Below are 17,213 nucleotides of genomic sequence, written 5' to 3' on the forward strand. Positions count from 1 at the left end.
GATTAGCTCCAGTGCAGCCAACGTCACATCTGATCCTGTTCAATGTGACCCATGCCTTTCTTGAGAGGTCTGCTCCAGGAGGGATGGAGAGTGCTGGTATAACTGAAAACTGGGGAGGGATATATGGCAGCTCGTTCCATTCCTGGGCCCATGTCTCCATGCAGCTGAAGTTCTTATCCACAAGCTGTGTAGCATATCGATGGAATGGGCGCCTTGATGACAGGCGTTGGGGTCTGACTGGTCCATATCTTTGGGAGTGACTGTGGAGAAGGTGTTGAGGATAGAGTTTTGCATGCAAAGCCAGTTTGTGAGAGGCTTCTTCCCTACGGACATGAGCAGGAGCAATGCCAGCCAAAGTTGGCAGATATGCAGTAGGTGTGGGGCGGAGACAGCCAGTGATGATGCGCAAGGTGTCGTTAATGCATACATCCATCTTTTTTGTGTGTCTGCTACGGTTCCACACAGCTGTGGCATATTCGGCTGAGCTGTAGACCAAGGCTAGTGCACTTGTACGCAAGGTTGATGCTCGGGCTCCCCATCTTGTTCCTGCAAGGCTTCTCAAGAGGTTATTTCTCGAGGTAACTTTGGCACGGAGTGACTCGATGTGGGGTCTGTAGGTCAACTGTCTGTCAAGTTTTACTCCAAGGTAAGTTGGGTTTGGAGTATATGGTAAAGGATTTCCTTTTAGCGAGACAGACAGTTGACGCTGGGATTCCCGATTATTTAGATGGAAAGCGGAGATTGTTGTTTTCGACACATTCAGTTTGAGCCTCCACTTGTCCAGATAGTCAGCCACCAGTTTCAGGTCAATTTCAAGTTTTCTTTCCACCTCGTGCCAGTTCCTGTGAGCGTATAGAAGAGCTAGATCATCCGCATAGCCGTACTGTTGCGATGTAGTGCATGGGAGGTCACTTATATAGATATTAAATAGGAGTGGCGATAGTGTTGACCCTTGGGGGACGCCATTTTTCAGGCGGCGTGGTCTGCTGGGTTTTCCCTCGTTGGTATGCAGTATGAAGGTACGGTTCGAGATGGTCTCTACCAGAAACTTAACCATGTGTCGGTCAGGAATGAGTTGTAATAGTTTCATAGTAAGACCGCGGTGCCACACAGTGTCATAGGCTGCTGTAAGATCCACTAGGACAACACCCACCTTCTCACGGGCTTCAAAACCACTTTCGATGTCATCCGTAAGCTTGACAACCTGGTCAGTTGTACATCGGCCGCGTCGGAATCCAGCTTGTTCTTTTGGCAGTTTTGGATCAACGATTGGTTCGAGTCTGCTCAATAAGAGACGCTCAAGTAACTTGTATGGTACACAGAGCAAGGAAATGGGCCTGTAACTTTTAGGGTTATCAGCTGGCTTGTTGGGCTTTCTAATGGCTATGATGTTAGCTTTCCTCCAGATCTTTGGGAGGAGCAACTTCTTTAGGCAGAATGACATGAACTGTCGCAGCCACTCTCTTGCGAGTGGTCCAATATGTTTAATTAGCTCTGGTGGGATCTTTTGTGATTTGCCAGTTTTTAGGTGTTTGATGGCTGTGTCCAACTCAGAGATGTTAAAAGAGGTAGATAGGAAACAGCTTGAACTGGGTACCTTCCATAGTTGGTTGATTTCATTTTTCACTGCTCTGGCATGCGCTTTATCAGCTCCTTGATATTGGCCATTTGCGAGAAGTTGTTTCGCTATGGAGTTGGCCGTTATAGGGCATGGCTTTGGTTTCGTGGTCCTGCCTGTGAGGCGGTTGAGCGTTGACCAGGCTTTACGACTTGAGTGGGTGAAGTCTATTCCAGCGACGGATTCCTCCCATCTATCTCTTTTTTTCCTGTTGATGTAGTCTGTTAAGTGTGTAGCGGCTGCCGCAGCTGTCAAGCCAGGTTCGGATGACATAAAAATATCATATTTTTGTTGACATTCGTTATCCCAGGTTGGTATAAAAACCATGTTACCATGTTACTTTAGTTTGTCTCTTATGGCTGTAAAATTAGAGCATCATGTCAGCATTGACGGCAAGAAAAGTTACGTAATCAATGTTTTCCGAAAAAATCTCATCCCATGACCACATGCACAAAAATATTCAGTGGATGAATTTAGAACTGTGGTTGATGACGGAGCCAACATTAGGTTGTGATGTAATTCATCCATGTAAGCGAATCGAAAGATAATTAATTAAAAAAATCCATATAGGTGCATCCATATAGAAAAATCCATATAGGTGCATCCATATAGAAAAATCCATATAGGTGCAAAAGAGGTGAAGCAATCTCTCTATAAAATTTAGCGGTTTTACCAACAATTGACTAGAAGGAAGGCTGCACCACATAGGTCGACTACTTGTTTCAGTCTTGTAAGGTTAGCCTACTCTTGGGATAGATAAATTAGTTATCACAACTGTAGGTGTAGATTACGATTCCTTGCTGACAAAAGATCAGTGATTTTAGGCATCTTATTTTTTTTATCTGAGCTCCGTGTTTCATGGTAGACTATACTTGTTAATCAATGCTGTTTGGCTCAGATTTTATTATGTTCGACAAGAAGATAGTTTACTGTTGCAAGGGGTGATAAAACACCGTGTGACGCCTTTTCTTGCTTTACTTCACCTGCTGAATTTATCGTTTATCGTAAATTTTAATCAAACAATGACATGATGATTAAATTAAGAGGTAAACCCTAGTGGGTTTCTACAAAAATCAACCAATTTGAAATGTTCTTGGAGGTCATATTTTGCAAAACTTATTTACTACTCAGTACTCACGCTTGACAATACCCCAGGAGAAAAGGCATCTTGTTGGACCAGATATTACTTCACAATAAAGGTAAGCATAAAAACCAAGAAGCCTACCATCAAGATGGGGCGGATGCAGTAGCGTAGCCAGGAATTTTGAAAGGGGGGGTTTTGACAACCCAGCGGCGGGGGTCTGGGGGGCCTCCTCCAGAAAATTTTGAAAAATTACTTTTAATTTGGTGCATTCTGAGAGCATTTTCAACAAAAATGTGGGTATGAATATTCCTGTGAAATGGTGCTGTCCGGTGGCATAACAAAAAGATAAGATCATGTTTTCTTCGGCATTTTTCGGAAATAAAGCTAAGTCTCTATGTTTTCTTGTTGCTAATTCCTGGCTGAGATGTTTGGTATTGGCAAAACTCGCTCTTTTAATGCAGTTTTGTTTAAAATTAGGCAATTTTTTTTTAGACTGAAAGCATCATTCTCAATATCGTGACGTCACACGCGTGCCAAGGGGGGGGTTGCAACCCCCCCTTGGCTACGCCACTGGGCGGATGTAAGCATTTTTGTGGTTTGTTGGTAAATCACAATGGTTTTGAAGCAAATATTGGTGCCACGGCAAAAGCAGCTAAATATCTCAGTCATTTCTTTTCAACAAACAATTTTAATGATTTATTTTGTAAAAATATGTTATAAAATAGCGACAACAAAGTGTCTTCGAAATTGATGTCTTTCGATTGGTTTTTCAGTTACTTAGCATTCTCCGAATCGGTTAGGGATTGATATCTTTGCGTGAATGTTTGAGAAGGTCTTTCTTGATTTCTTTTGGCGCTGACCAATTACCATACAATAGAATGGTTTCACAAATAAGAACATCACAGAATCTAATAATCTACAATATCAGTTAACATAAGTTATTTCACTCAAAAAGAAGGCAGACAACTGGAGGGTCATAGTGCTATGACAAAATTTGGTACAACTACAGCTTGAAGTCTACCGCCATACGTCGCATACCCAGGTGCAGTGTATGTGATCTGGCTGTGTGTGTACAAAGTGTGTATTGCCAAAATAAACGCATGAAAATATGTGATATCATGTTTATGTAATATTATGCTAGTCATAATAATGCAGCAATAGATTTCACGCTACAGTGGTAACAGTAGTTAGCCTCACCCTGCTGTAGTAAGGTTCTGTCGATGTTCTACCATCCCAAACCTCGCGCAAAATATAGCATTCATTTGATAAAAATGAGCTTACCTAAAAGCAAACAAAACTTTTTGCAGTTCTGCCAATTTTTTAATTTTGCGGTGACCCTCCAGCTGTCCATATCGCAAGAAAAATCAATTAAGCGAGTCGTCCCGGTATTATGAAACTTTTGCTCTCCAGCAGTTTGTAATGACTGAAAACAAGTTTTGTAACTGGGATCTGACAATGAATTGTTAAGCATGAACTTTCAAATACAAAACAGAGGCTTAGTTAGCTCAGTTGGTTATCGCGTGACTTTTGGAACGAGGAAGCTTCAAGATCAAGCGGCGCTGGTTCGATTCAAGGACTTGAGCGCTCTCTCGCTTGAGCAACGCACGTTAAGGGCTGCTCTCTATTCAGCGGCATATAATGGATGGAATAATTCTTCGGCAACAACAATCAAAAATTCCACTTTGTCAATCTCGGTGACCTGGCCTGCGTTAGTGATTCAAAGCTTCTGTGTATGCGAAACTGCCAGGATTAATCTCTGCTAGAAGCTTTCCCAATCCGGGGATAAAGATTCAATCAACTGAAAATGGTTGAAACATAAATTCGTAAAGCATTGATTTTCGACTGCTGTGACGAGATGGTGGCAGCTCAGAGAGAAAAAAAATGCTAAATTTGACAAAACTAAATAGCCTACCATATAAAATTTGAAAAATTGTTAACAGCATTCTATTTTTATTCATTTCTTGTAAAATTTTTATTATTTTTTTGTTGATGGCCTGCCTTTGAAATTTGTCACACAAAATCAGGTTGTTACCCTGAAAGGTACTGAGTTAGGTTTGAGTTTTCAGGCATAGTTTATTAATTACGTCTTACAAGCCAACTGGCTTCTATGTCCAGCTGCCAATTATATTCTTACAGCGCAAAATCTTTGTACAACACTAGTTAGTTCACATGACAGGTGATTAAGCGGTGTAAGGCATTCATCTCCTGTGCGATATTTTTAATTTTTTGATGTGAGATAATTGACAACTGCTCTGGGTCGTTACAAAAATGATCTAAAAACGTTTATGCTTGAGGCGGAATTGCAGGTCGAACAGGGCTTTTAGAGTCTGGTTCGGGGTTACATTGTACCACAAGAAATCGGGTCAAATTCGGGTTTGCATTTTCTAAATCTTCACATAGGTCAGTCTGCCTTTGCTAATTTTATGAATTCAGAAAATTTAACTTTAGGAACTTTATTTGGACTCAATTGAATTTTGTGTTGGAAAATTGTTTCAAATCTTCAAAACACTTTTTTATGCAACAGCTTTGGGACGAGTTGTTATATTCTCTTTGGCTGTAGTTCTGGTAGATCTGTGTTCGATTCCAGGTCGGGTCATACCGAAAACTTTTAAAACCGTATCGATTGCGTTCTTTCATAACGCAACGAAGATAAGTCGAATAAACTTAATAATGTGGCGACATGGTAAATATTACAAAAAAATTGAAAATAAGTTCTGTCGCTAAATGACTTTAGCAGTTGTTGTATAGCGACAATAAACAAACCATAGCTTTATTCTTTGCCCATTCAATGGAATGTTTAGTGTGATTTTAATCTGACAAGAAATTTCTGTTCCCTTTTCCTGCTCCTTGTCTCCAAGTTGTCGATAATACGTTATCTGTCTAATATATCAGTGATAAGGGAATTAATTTCTATAAATCTGTTGTACAAGTCAATAGGGGCACGTTGTTGTGTGATTAGAGAACAAAATAGGTTACTGGGGAGGGGTTTTTGTTGATAACCAGGCGATGGTGAACGACTGGACTAAGTTATTTGTCGCTTAACCCAGAGCCCAGAGGGTAAAAAAGTTAACAATGCATTCTGAATATGCAACACTTTACACGATTTTCACCTAATCACACAAACATTGCCGTTGCCTTTGTGGTTTAGTTTGTCTTGTGTTTGTTGCATGTGCCATGGTTTTGTTTAAAAAACCAGTCTTACTGCATTTTACGTCTTCACAGCCACGCCTCATTGTGATGAAACTATTTTTTTCGAATAATCGTGACTCTAAATGGCCTTTATTAAAATTTTAAATCACTGAATACCGGTGTTCAATTGCCTATCAAAAGAAATGCATGCCGCCGCAAGCCCCAAGGCAGTCGACTAGGTTTTTCAGTTCGAACCGAGACAAAGTCCATTTATTCCCGAAACCAACAGGTTAGCGCGAACTTAGGGTCATCTGCAGTTTAGACATCAATGATAACATGTGTGTTTGAAAGCAACTCTTTTTAATTGTGTTTCATGGAGTTGTTTAGAGTTGTCAGTAACACGAAAGCGAACATTTTGAGGGCATACCAAACTCGTCAAAATTAATGCATTCATTTTAATTGAAAACTGACGATAGATAAGACGACATGATAAAAAAGCAAACTTTTAATAAAATGAAGAAAGGAGATGCAGAGTTTGATTATTTGATTATATTTTGCACATGATATCGAAATAGATTAACAGAATAATCAACAAACGTATTTTTTCAAGACTTCACAAGTTTCTACCCACAATTTTTCTTCAACGTTTTGCTTCTAAAAGATTTATTGATTCGAAATAGTGTGTGCTGTTTTCTTTGCAGCAATCGCCTTCAATGTTTTTAAGTTTGAGCCAATTTTAAAAACTAGCTTGAAATTCAAAAGCACAATTGTGGGAATACTTTTGGTTGATTTAAAATTTAAATGAACAGAACAGAGCCTGAGATGCTTATAGAAAACTCACCGTCAAGAAAATGCGAAAACTAAGCTGTTTTTAATCATGAAAACAGATAATAAATTGCTGACTGTATAAAATGTGGCATACCTTTTTGCAAGTAAATCATAATCATCATTTTCATCATAAATCAACCGTTTCTAACCATCAACAATTGAAATTCATGCCACAAAACTTTTCTTTTTTGGCTGGAAGAGAAAAATCGATGCAGAAGCTTTACATGTTGTTCACCGACATTTGTAGTATCGGTGATTGTGGCTATACCAGTTTTCAGCCGACAGTTTTGAAAAGATAATCGCTTCTGAAGTGGAATTTATACCACACATTTCCTTGTTTAATTTATGATGACGAGTTGCACTGTAGATTGCTGGCTTAAAAATGGCAAACTGTACTTCGCTAGTTCACGGTTGTCTGGCATCCGTACTGGTTTGTTGGTCTTTTTTAAAAGTTGTGTCATAACTTTATCCTTCCTATTAACTGTTGATAGTCTTTTTTAATATAAACAAAATTTTGAAAGTTATACTCATCGCACATTTTGCAATAAGGAAAATTTAAACAAACTTTTGTCAATATATTAATATTATTATTTTTTAGTTTTCTGTTTGTAATTATAAAGCCCTCCAATATGATAGTAGAGTATCAATGACATGATTTCTGCTTCATGGTAATATTTTAGATACTGTTCGTGTGTTGCGTTACTTGAGTGCACCAACTGCATGTAGTTCTGTATAGACAATTTATTTACGGCAACCTATTCTTGATTTTCCAAAAATTAGAATCTAATGAATTGCAAAATTTTGATTACTTGCGCTGACCTTCTGATATTTAATAATTCCCGCACACCACAATCATGATGTCGCAGTTTAATAACTTAGACCAGATTTTGACTACTTCTAAAAGTTCCGCAGCACCCAGTGTATTTGAGGGATATTCTGCATTAAACTTTTTTTTGAAATCTTTGTTTGAGCATCTGTGTTCAAGGCAGTAGCGGACGCAGAAGAGCGATTAAGATGATTGCCCCCCACAAAAAATAAATAAATAAATAAACACAGAAAAGTAACTTTATTCACGGTGTATTTACAAGGTCAGATTAATGTAGACAAATTCATCTTCATAATGTTGAGGTCAAATCTTTCCTTTTCCACCAAGACCGCTTGCTGAATCCGCCTTTTGGTCAAGGGTGTATTCTTTCACTACCCGAAGTTGTCGATGTTTAGAGCTTGAGAGGTTTCTAGATAACAGCCAGTCTTCGGTCTCAACATCCGCGACAGACGTTCTGCTCATCGGGTTGATTGAAAGGCGTTGGAAACTTTCTATTTCAGAAGAAATTAAACTTACTTTGATGGTTACACTTAACAACAAAGCTAATTGTTTGGCGATTATTGACGCACATGAAAAAGGGCATAACATAGTTCAGAAAAAATGCCTAATTTTTAATGCATAACTTATACGTTTGGACATTATAAACAACAGTTTTAATTTGAAATTACATGCTTGCATCTTACGATTAAGGTTTGGTTTATGGTTAAAATTTAAAATTAGACAAAACGTTTATGTTGGAGTTGGAACATGTGTTATGCAGCTCCTAAAAGTTAAGTTAAGTTGAAGGCTTGATTAAGGTCAGAGTTTGTGGTACGTTAAATTTTGGGTTAAATTAAGTTTGGGTTACGTGTTGGTTTAGTTTTAGTTAAAGCTTGTGGGTTTTGGTTAGATCAGTCTTTATTAAATTAAAAAACGTCAAGATTACGTTGTTGTTTTTGTTATCAACGCATTTCTTTGGTATTTTTTACCGTGACACTTTTCCTGTGACATTTTTTTCTTAGATTTATTCAACTCAAATAAGTTTCTGGATTACGCAAGAAACTGGCTTCTCTCCTTACAAGGATTTTGACTCACCGCTTCACTTCGGCTTTTGCATAACAAGTTATTGTTTTATGCTATTCGAAAACCACCGCTGGCCACAAATACCGGGAGGCAATTTAAAAAAAATATTTCATGCCCTGTTTGATGACGTAATGATCAAGATATGGACGAGAAACTTAAAAAACGGCTTGGAACTTCATGCTGGAGGCTACTGGACGAGCCTTTTTTTTAGGAAACAGTTTGGTTTTTAAATAGATTGCAACCCACAAACTTTTTATTCAGTGGTGATGATGTTTTGCGGCCTAAACAGTGAAAGATTATGAGCTAGTTTGCATAATATAATTGTTGTTTTTCAAAGTAGGTGTTTTGTAAAAAAGCTTCTCATACAAACGTGAACTTCTTATGCCGTTTGCTCAGAATTATCATTCCTTCAAAAAATGCAATAAAAACACATGCAAAATATACAGTTGCAAACAGCCTTTTGTTGCAGCTTAGCAGATGCCGATAATATTGCTTAAAGTCGCTACTAAAACTTTTTCGTTTTCTTTTTAGCATGCGGTAGTCGATAGTCCGGTTTGGTATAATTTATAAAGTATAATAATAACAAGTTATGTGCAAATATTGAAATAACCACAATTAACACAATGTCAGTCTTCTCAAAAACGCTATTTATTTGCTTCCTCGTGGCCTCAAGCTGTTGGTTGTCCGTGTGTGGCCAAAGAATCAGTTTTACTTCAAGTTCACCACAACGCAGCAGAGCTTTAATAACCAAAAATCAAAGATCAAAGCTAATCAGTCAACTCAACTTTATGACAAGAATATTAACGGTACGGAGGTAAACAATAATTCGATATTAAGTTGATAGTTTTTGTCAGAAAATTTTAACAGATTGCACATTTAGCATATTTGTGTATAAAATAGAATTTTTGTATTTTTGCATTAACATCTGATGACATTGTTCCGATGTAAATAGAGAAAACCGTTTTGTGCCTGTAAGAGACTAAGAATCGGATGGCACCAACAGCGGAAGCGGTCGATTAAGCTAACCGTCTGATTAGTTAATCAAGGATCAATTTGCATGATGCTCATCTGTGGATCAAAAACCGGCGATTTTAATTAACGGATTTTAGTTAGTGCACAAAAAGAAAATCATCCACGGATTAAGCTGATCAATCGGCCCATTTGCTTGATTTGTGGCTGCTTTGCTGTTGGTGAATTTCACTATCCTAGGCTCAACAACGGTGTTGGTTCGACTCTTGGAGGCGTTTGAGGAACGTTTTCCAGGGTAGCCCTCCATACAGCGGCACCTAGTGAATGAAATAATTTGCAGACAACGACACTTCAACAATCGGAAACTTTTCTCTGTCAATCTCGGTGACTGGGAGTGCATCAGTGGTTGAAAGCTGTTACAGGTATTCAAAAATTCCTGGATTATACTTTCAAAGAAGCTTTCACAGTCCGAGGTTAAAGATTCCGACCATCAATCAATCATTTCGTCGCTAGCAGTCTATCACTTTGCTATGCACTTAGCACCCAGCTTCGTTACATACCACCACCGGCAATTAATAGCTTTGGTAATGAGACGAAATAGATCCCAATGACTGTCGAATGCTGCACATGCTGTATAGTGTATAATGGTAATCTTTTGGCCATGCGGTGAAATGATACTCCAGCCAAGAAATGTTGTGAGCGCGATTCTTGTCCCAAAATGCTAGCAAGAGTTTGCAATGAGCAAAGTCAACTGCAAACTTCTTACAGCCCTGATATGTTACTTTCACGAACACAACCATTTTTCATGATGGTATGAATTTCTGGATCACATTCATTGCTTATCAAGATAAACTGTTTACGTCTTGTTGGCTTAAAATTGTGTGAAGCAAGGCTGGACATTTGATGGTAACTTAAACGACTTTATTTTGTCAGAGAGAAAACACGACTCCTTGCGAATATACATCGATAAATTTATCTACGCAGGTCAGTGGAATTAAACTTTAACAAATATTTCTTCTTAAGCATTGGACATCACCGCCCACCGGTCTTTGATTGGTTTTCCAGGAATTGTTACAGAATGACTTTGATATATGGCTTTTTGTTGCTTAAGGCATTATTTTATATAAGTTAATTAAATGTTTAAAGTGAATAAGCGATATGCTGTTGTCTGTCTCCACTGTCTGCAGACGTTTTTGTCATATTCAGGCCCAGTGGTTGAAGATTTGGATGAAGTGGAGGGAAAGGCAAGGAAGCTAACCTTTGGGTCCTCCTTCCAGCACATCATTAAGTGTTTTGCTAAGACACAGCCACTGATGTCGAAGCGACGTCTATTCGAGTATCGCAAGCTGCGCATGTTCTCAGCCACGCAAGCGACGTAAACAGACGTTAAATAGATGAAAAAAATTATTAATTTGCTGGTTGGGGCTTGCATACGAAAGAAATAATTAAATTGTTTTGACTTGTTAGGGCTTTCCAGCCGTGCAAGTTTCCGTTTTGACTTTGTTGTTTCATCATCGCTAAACATTGATACGATGTAACACTGAAATTTTTGCAAAAATTATTATTTCATAAAAATCCGATATTTTATTTTAGGTTCGTGTTGCCATTTCTGCAGAACCACACATCAACGGCGAAGACTTTGTAGAATATTTAAAGTTTGGCACTGTCTATTTTACAACGTATCGAAATGTTTTTGAAGCTTCTAATGTGTTAGGAAGACAGTTTGGTGGATTTTTAAAACGTTTACGTGAATACGGACGACAATACTTAAAGGTAAGTCTGTTTGAAGGAAGTATTCGATTTAGTTCTGATTCAACAACAGTATAGTGAGGCTGTTGTTGGAAATCGAATCTATTAAATGATGTGGTTTTCTAGTGGGTATATTTTGCGGTTAAGTCAACGAAACTTGTTGACAATATCTAAAACCCTGAAGGTGGACACGAAAGATTGGCTTTCTTGCTTTCCCATCCACTTAATCTAAATCTTCAACCACCTGGTGTAAGCCTGAATGACAAAAAAATCTAAAAGCTACAAGTTGAATATCAAAGCTTGTAGACAGGCAATTAAGTTGATACTTCGTGTAAGCATGAAACCGGACCTATAGTCGCTCTTGAGATTTTTATGATTTTAACTTTTTTACTTTATTATTGCAGCAACTTCAGCCTGAAGATTCCGGCCAAGCGATCACGAAGCTTCGTAACCTTCCCAGTCCTTCTCAAATTCACTTGATCACTTTCTTAGATTTTATGCACTTCATATTACACTGCAGTCCTCACCTCAAAGGAAGGGAAAGAGTTGACGAAACGTGCAGAAGTAGAAAACATTACGAAAGTTATTTACTGAAATGTCAAAAGCCAAGTGCTTGATTCTCTTTGTTTAACATTTTATTAACTAAACTACATTGATAGTAATATTATGTATTGAGATTACATTTTTGCCATCGTTTGATAAGTTCATTATAATCAGCAAGCCAGAGCGACTGGAGTCGACTATAATCAGAGTCGACTATAATCAGCAAGCCAAGCCAGAGCGACTCTTGCTATTTTGCGATCATTTGCAACATTTGCAATGCAACCATAAATGCCTGCGCTGTATCACAAGCTCTTCATGCGTTTCTGTGAAGACTGATCCCTGTAAGCCAAATGAAATTCATTGTTCGAAGAAGTACAGTATTGCTTAGAAAAAAAATGAACGTTTTCTACCCTTGATTAGTGTTTTTTTCTGTGTCAGTTATTCTATCACTGTGGTATTTAGAAGAGTGGCGATTTTTCGTCAGCGAAATACACAATTGCTCTTACATGTTGACTGATTTTGTTCAAGAGAAACTTAAGCAGTGATATTGTCAAAGGATGCTTCATATATCCGTTTTCAGTGACATAAGTTACTCTAAGTCCGCAGCCCCGTTATCCCAGCTTTGAAAATTGAATGAAATAGTCATTCTTTTTCGCTGTAAAATGAAATCCGGTATACAATGTCACTTTTAGAAGTTTTGAAAAACTTTACGTTGCAAGAGCTTCAAGAAAAATGCCATGTGAACGAAGTCTTCACGAAAAGTCTTCTTTGTTGCCTTTAAGCTTATCTCGTTAAAGTCGCTGTGACAACTTTCAATTTTTAACCTTTCGGTCTTGGACTGGTTTATTGGTTATATGCCAGAGAACCGCAATATCGTTGCTGACCTTGTGATAGTTTTTTTTAAAGTATCTTGATTCGGGGTCCTAGGATTTCATTGGTACTGGCCCAAATTTTCCTCTTAACGGCCCTGACTATAAAACACCAATCCATGATCCCGTTGCTGTCGTTTTCTCATTTGCATGTTTTGAGGATAACATTTTAATCACGATGTGAGCTCGAATTTGGAAAGAAGTTATCCGGTGACAAGTTTTTCTATTAGTTCATCCATGGCTACCTAAAAATACGGCCTGATTTGTCACATTTTGCTGAAATTTTCAGATTTTGCTAACTTTGTGCGAATGTTTGAATAATTTTTTTTTGAAAATTATATTTTACGCTTTCTTTATTCTTTTCCCCAGATGACACAATAGGTTTTAACATCCTCAGATGTTGAAAAACAAAGAAAATTTGATTTCGAAGATTTTAGTCAGACTGTTAATTTTTCAATAACAGTCTGATTTTGCGTTTTTCAACTTCCTTTTTCTCATTTGCTATTGCTTCCCCAAGGCAACAAAAAACTTTTATATCATTAGAAGACAGCAAAAAGTAAAAAAATCTCAGAAAATGTCACTCAAACACTAGCAGTAGCTATAATCAGAATCTGCAAAATGTGACAAATCAGGCCGCATCTACAGGTGGCCATGGTTCATCAATGACGTTCTTGTTGCAACAAGAATACAAAAGCATATCACCAATAGTAGCGTTGAGTTAGACGTCCAGAAACTTTGCATAACGCACTTTCCAGAACTGATCCAAGGGGATGGGTGCGGTGGCTTTTGATAAAGTACGTATCAAAACAATAAGGCAAAATGCGATTTCTTCGTAATCAGATTTTTGATTTGTTTAGCAACAAAGTGATCAAGAATTGGCTTCACGATCACATTGTGCTCCCATCACGTTTATCAACCCCCCAGGGCTGCGTTTATGTATTGAACAATGTAAGGCCGATACAGACGCGCCCTTGGATAACCGGCCTGCGATTCTGCAATGCTTTTCATTGAAACTGGTTGATCTCGGGTCTTGATAAATTGTGTACTTGCCCTTAGATGATTTATTTTGACACACCATGCGAATACCGGTTTGTTAACATATAATTTAGAATAGCTTAAGTCTATATTGTGAATACACTGTCAGCTATGGTCGTGACCTTACCATGGCTACCAATGCTTTGGTTAGGCTTTATTTTTGGGTTGCCAAATCTTGATGGGAAGTAACGGATGAGTAGAAGTGAGTCACGAGGTGTTTGGGAAAAAGTGCTCCTGGTAACTTTATTCAGTTTTAATATTTCCCATTCAATATTGTAAGTTGGAGCATATTTTCGGCGGTTTGTGTTTGAAGTTTCAGCTTAAACGAACTCGGTTCAGGTTCGGACTTGGATTTACATTGTGTCAGTGGTTGTGTTGCAAACGAATAATTTTCAAATAGGAGCAAAACTCTGCATAAAGTTTAAGAATATAAATTGATAGATTTCCTTCAAGGCCCACTTTGCATGGTTGTCCACTACTGCCAAAACAGCGTTATGTTCAGCGTCAAACATCTTCTCATCGGCGTATCAGAGGAGGATGGAGTTGCATGAACTCTGTGAGCTACAATTGCTGTCTCGATTTGTTGTCATTCGCTTGAATGCAAGTATCAATTACCAGGGCTCACAACTAGGAGGTTGACAACTTCAAAACAACTTCTAATTTATATCAACGAAAGTGAAACTACTTGCATCACGCAACATTAAAAGCAATAGTTCTGTGGGGTAAGCCTATAAGCTTAAGAGCAGCAAAGGGACACATCAGCTTATTGCGCAAATTCGTCGACGATCAGTAGTCTAAATTGGTTACCCGATGAAGACGTATTTTGTTTTAAAAACAATAAACAAAGTAGAAAAAGCAAACTTATTTGAACAACTTTTTGAACGCATTTCTGATCTTGGTTTAAAGCGTAAATGCAGATGTGTTTGCATAGCCGAAAGAGATGAAAGTACAAGGGGTTGGCAGTCCCACCCCTCTACAAAAACACGTCTCACATTTGTGCAAAAATGTTCAGTTATTTGGAAAAATTGTAAATTGTTGCGATTTTAAGAATATATTTGCAAAAACAAATTCTTGCAAATTTTGTTCGCACCCATAAAATTTTTTATGCTGACAACCGCAAGAAAGCTGATGAACAAAAAAGCTCTTTGTAAAGGCTTTGAACCACTGATTCAAGCTCCATCAGCAATGTTGAAGGTATGAAGTTTCTATCTATGGCCGCAGTGTTGCTGCTTCAAAATCACTTCATTGAATGCGATTCCTGAAGAGCACTTGGTTGACTGATAAATGTCACCTCTTGGTGACATTAAACAGCTTTGAAATTTTCCTTTCAAACAGTAAAATTTACGCGTTTAATATAAAAACAATCTGATTCATTCTCTGCGCAAGTTGTCACATCAAAGAGCTTCCCATCGGCGATCAGTTCTTAACACAAAAGAAAAATGGGAAACATTAATTTTGTTGCAAAGCAGCGATTAAAATATTCAGAACCAAGCTGAAAGCATAAATGTTCTTCATGAGTTGCAAATTTGCTATGTGGTTTGATTTTTGCTCTGGCGTTACGAGTAGAAAACAGTCAAGATTTTAGATTGGAAGTCTTTGTATTATCTAACAACTTTAGCTACATGCTGGTTTCAGTTTTAAAACACTTTGCCTCCTGATTAATTCACACTGTCACAACTTTAGGAAATTAAAAACATAATAATGGAGAACCCTCATATTATATAAAAATGAAACTATCATCGATGTCAAAAATACTGTATACTCAAAGGCATGAACTGAAAAATATCCTAAATCTAAATGTTTGATATAGCAGCAAAACTGCGGTTGAGACTAGTTTGCTTCCCAGCAAATCGGCTGCTCTCCTGTCTTCTACGCACAATTCAAACTCAGGTATTTTCTTCATTGCACATTGAAATTTCAATACATCTCCAAATATCTTTTTAATTTTTCTTTTTAGCCGACATTGATGTGGTCTCCTTTAGTAACGACGAGGTCCGTGCCGTTGACATGATACAAAGAGTAACCTACTGTTGTTGTTATTATCCTTCAATAACCATGCTTCTTGGACATTGATAATAACAGCTTTTGAATGCGAACAGACCATTAGAAAGAATTCCACTCGGCTTTCTCTTCACTTTGTTTTTTTGCCTATTAAGTTCAAGGCACATTATCTTAGTTTAACGTGACCAGGGTTGCCTTTTCGAATTACATTCAGCGCATTATTCTTTTCATTACGTGCCCGTTTTCAAACGTCTCAATAAATAAACAATAAAATACTATACAGCAATTAAACCACTACACTTAACTCTTGTAATTCAGTAACCACCTGATTAGTTAGTGTCTCCATTTCAATGCTGGTAGTTCTGGGTTTGATCCCACGTCGAGTCATGAAAACAAAGACTTTATGAAGATAGTTATTTTTTGGTTTTTCTTGTGCGAAGCTGTGGAGGTAAGTCGGGCTAACATGTGTTTGGGCTAACATGTGTTAACACGTTAAGATGTTTTAAGCACTTGCAAAACGACAATAAACAAACCAGTTATTATTAAGTTATTACTTTTTCTTTGACGCAGTTGTTAGCTTCAGAGGTGTCCTTTTATAACTCTTTGAGTGAGGTTAAAACACGGAACTTTAGTGAAAGTACCATTTTTCTTTCAAGATTAATCATTTAAGATTAATCAAAAGCAGATTGTCACTGTATACATTTTGTGATAGTTTAGCTTAATTTGCACCAGTAGAACGCCTCATATTATTTAATTAGTCATTTGGTTACTCTGTTTATTTATTTTTATGTTAGCTTAATATACAAGGTATAAATATTTTATAAAAACTAAAAATAACGAACATTAAATAAAACATCGTTTGCAGGTAAGAATGCGTAACTTCTAACTCTCGAAAACTCACTCCGGCAGTTTTTGTAGATTGCAAAAATAGAAAATGTTTACGATTCAGTTGTATATTCTTGCTAACCAATATTTATGTAAATGTAAGCCATTGCATGACACTGTTGCAGACTATAAGGTGTGGCAAGAACTATTCAAACATATTATCTCAAAAGTTACATATCGAAACTTTTTTTAGTATTGGCATTGTCTTGCTTATTTTTGTTACATAATTTTAAATTGATGTAAAAACTCGGTTTAGTTGCTGCATTCTGTCAGCAAGGTAACCTGCTTCATGTTTGGTTGCGTGCGCATGATGGGCGTACCGTCTGCAAAGCAAAGAATTTCATAAGCTACTATTTTGGTCTCGCCAATCTAATCTCAATAGGAGCTCTTCCTGGAGAAGTCATGATAAGTTCTTTCGGGCGATTATTTCACACAATGACTTGCAATAAAAGCGCTTCAAACAAACACATTTAAGAGATTACCGTAGGCCTCACCACAGGCTAAACAAAAGAACAAATCACGATGATTTTTTCTTTTTCGAAATTGAAAAAATTTTCATCTGAAAATTTCATGCTCACCTTGTATTGTTGCGACATTTTTGACATGAGGTTCCAT

The sequence above is a fragment of the Aplidium turbinatum genome, chromosome 4 (assembly GCF_918807975.1).
Source record: "Aplidium turbinatum chromosome 4, kaAplTurb1.1, whole genome shotgun sequence".
Classification (NCBI taxonomy): domain Eukaryota; kingdom Metazoa; phylum Chordata; class Ascidiacea; order Aplousobranchia; family Polyclinidae; genus Aplidium; species Aplidium turbinatum.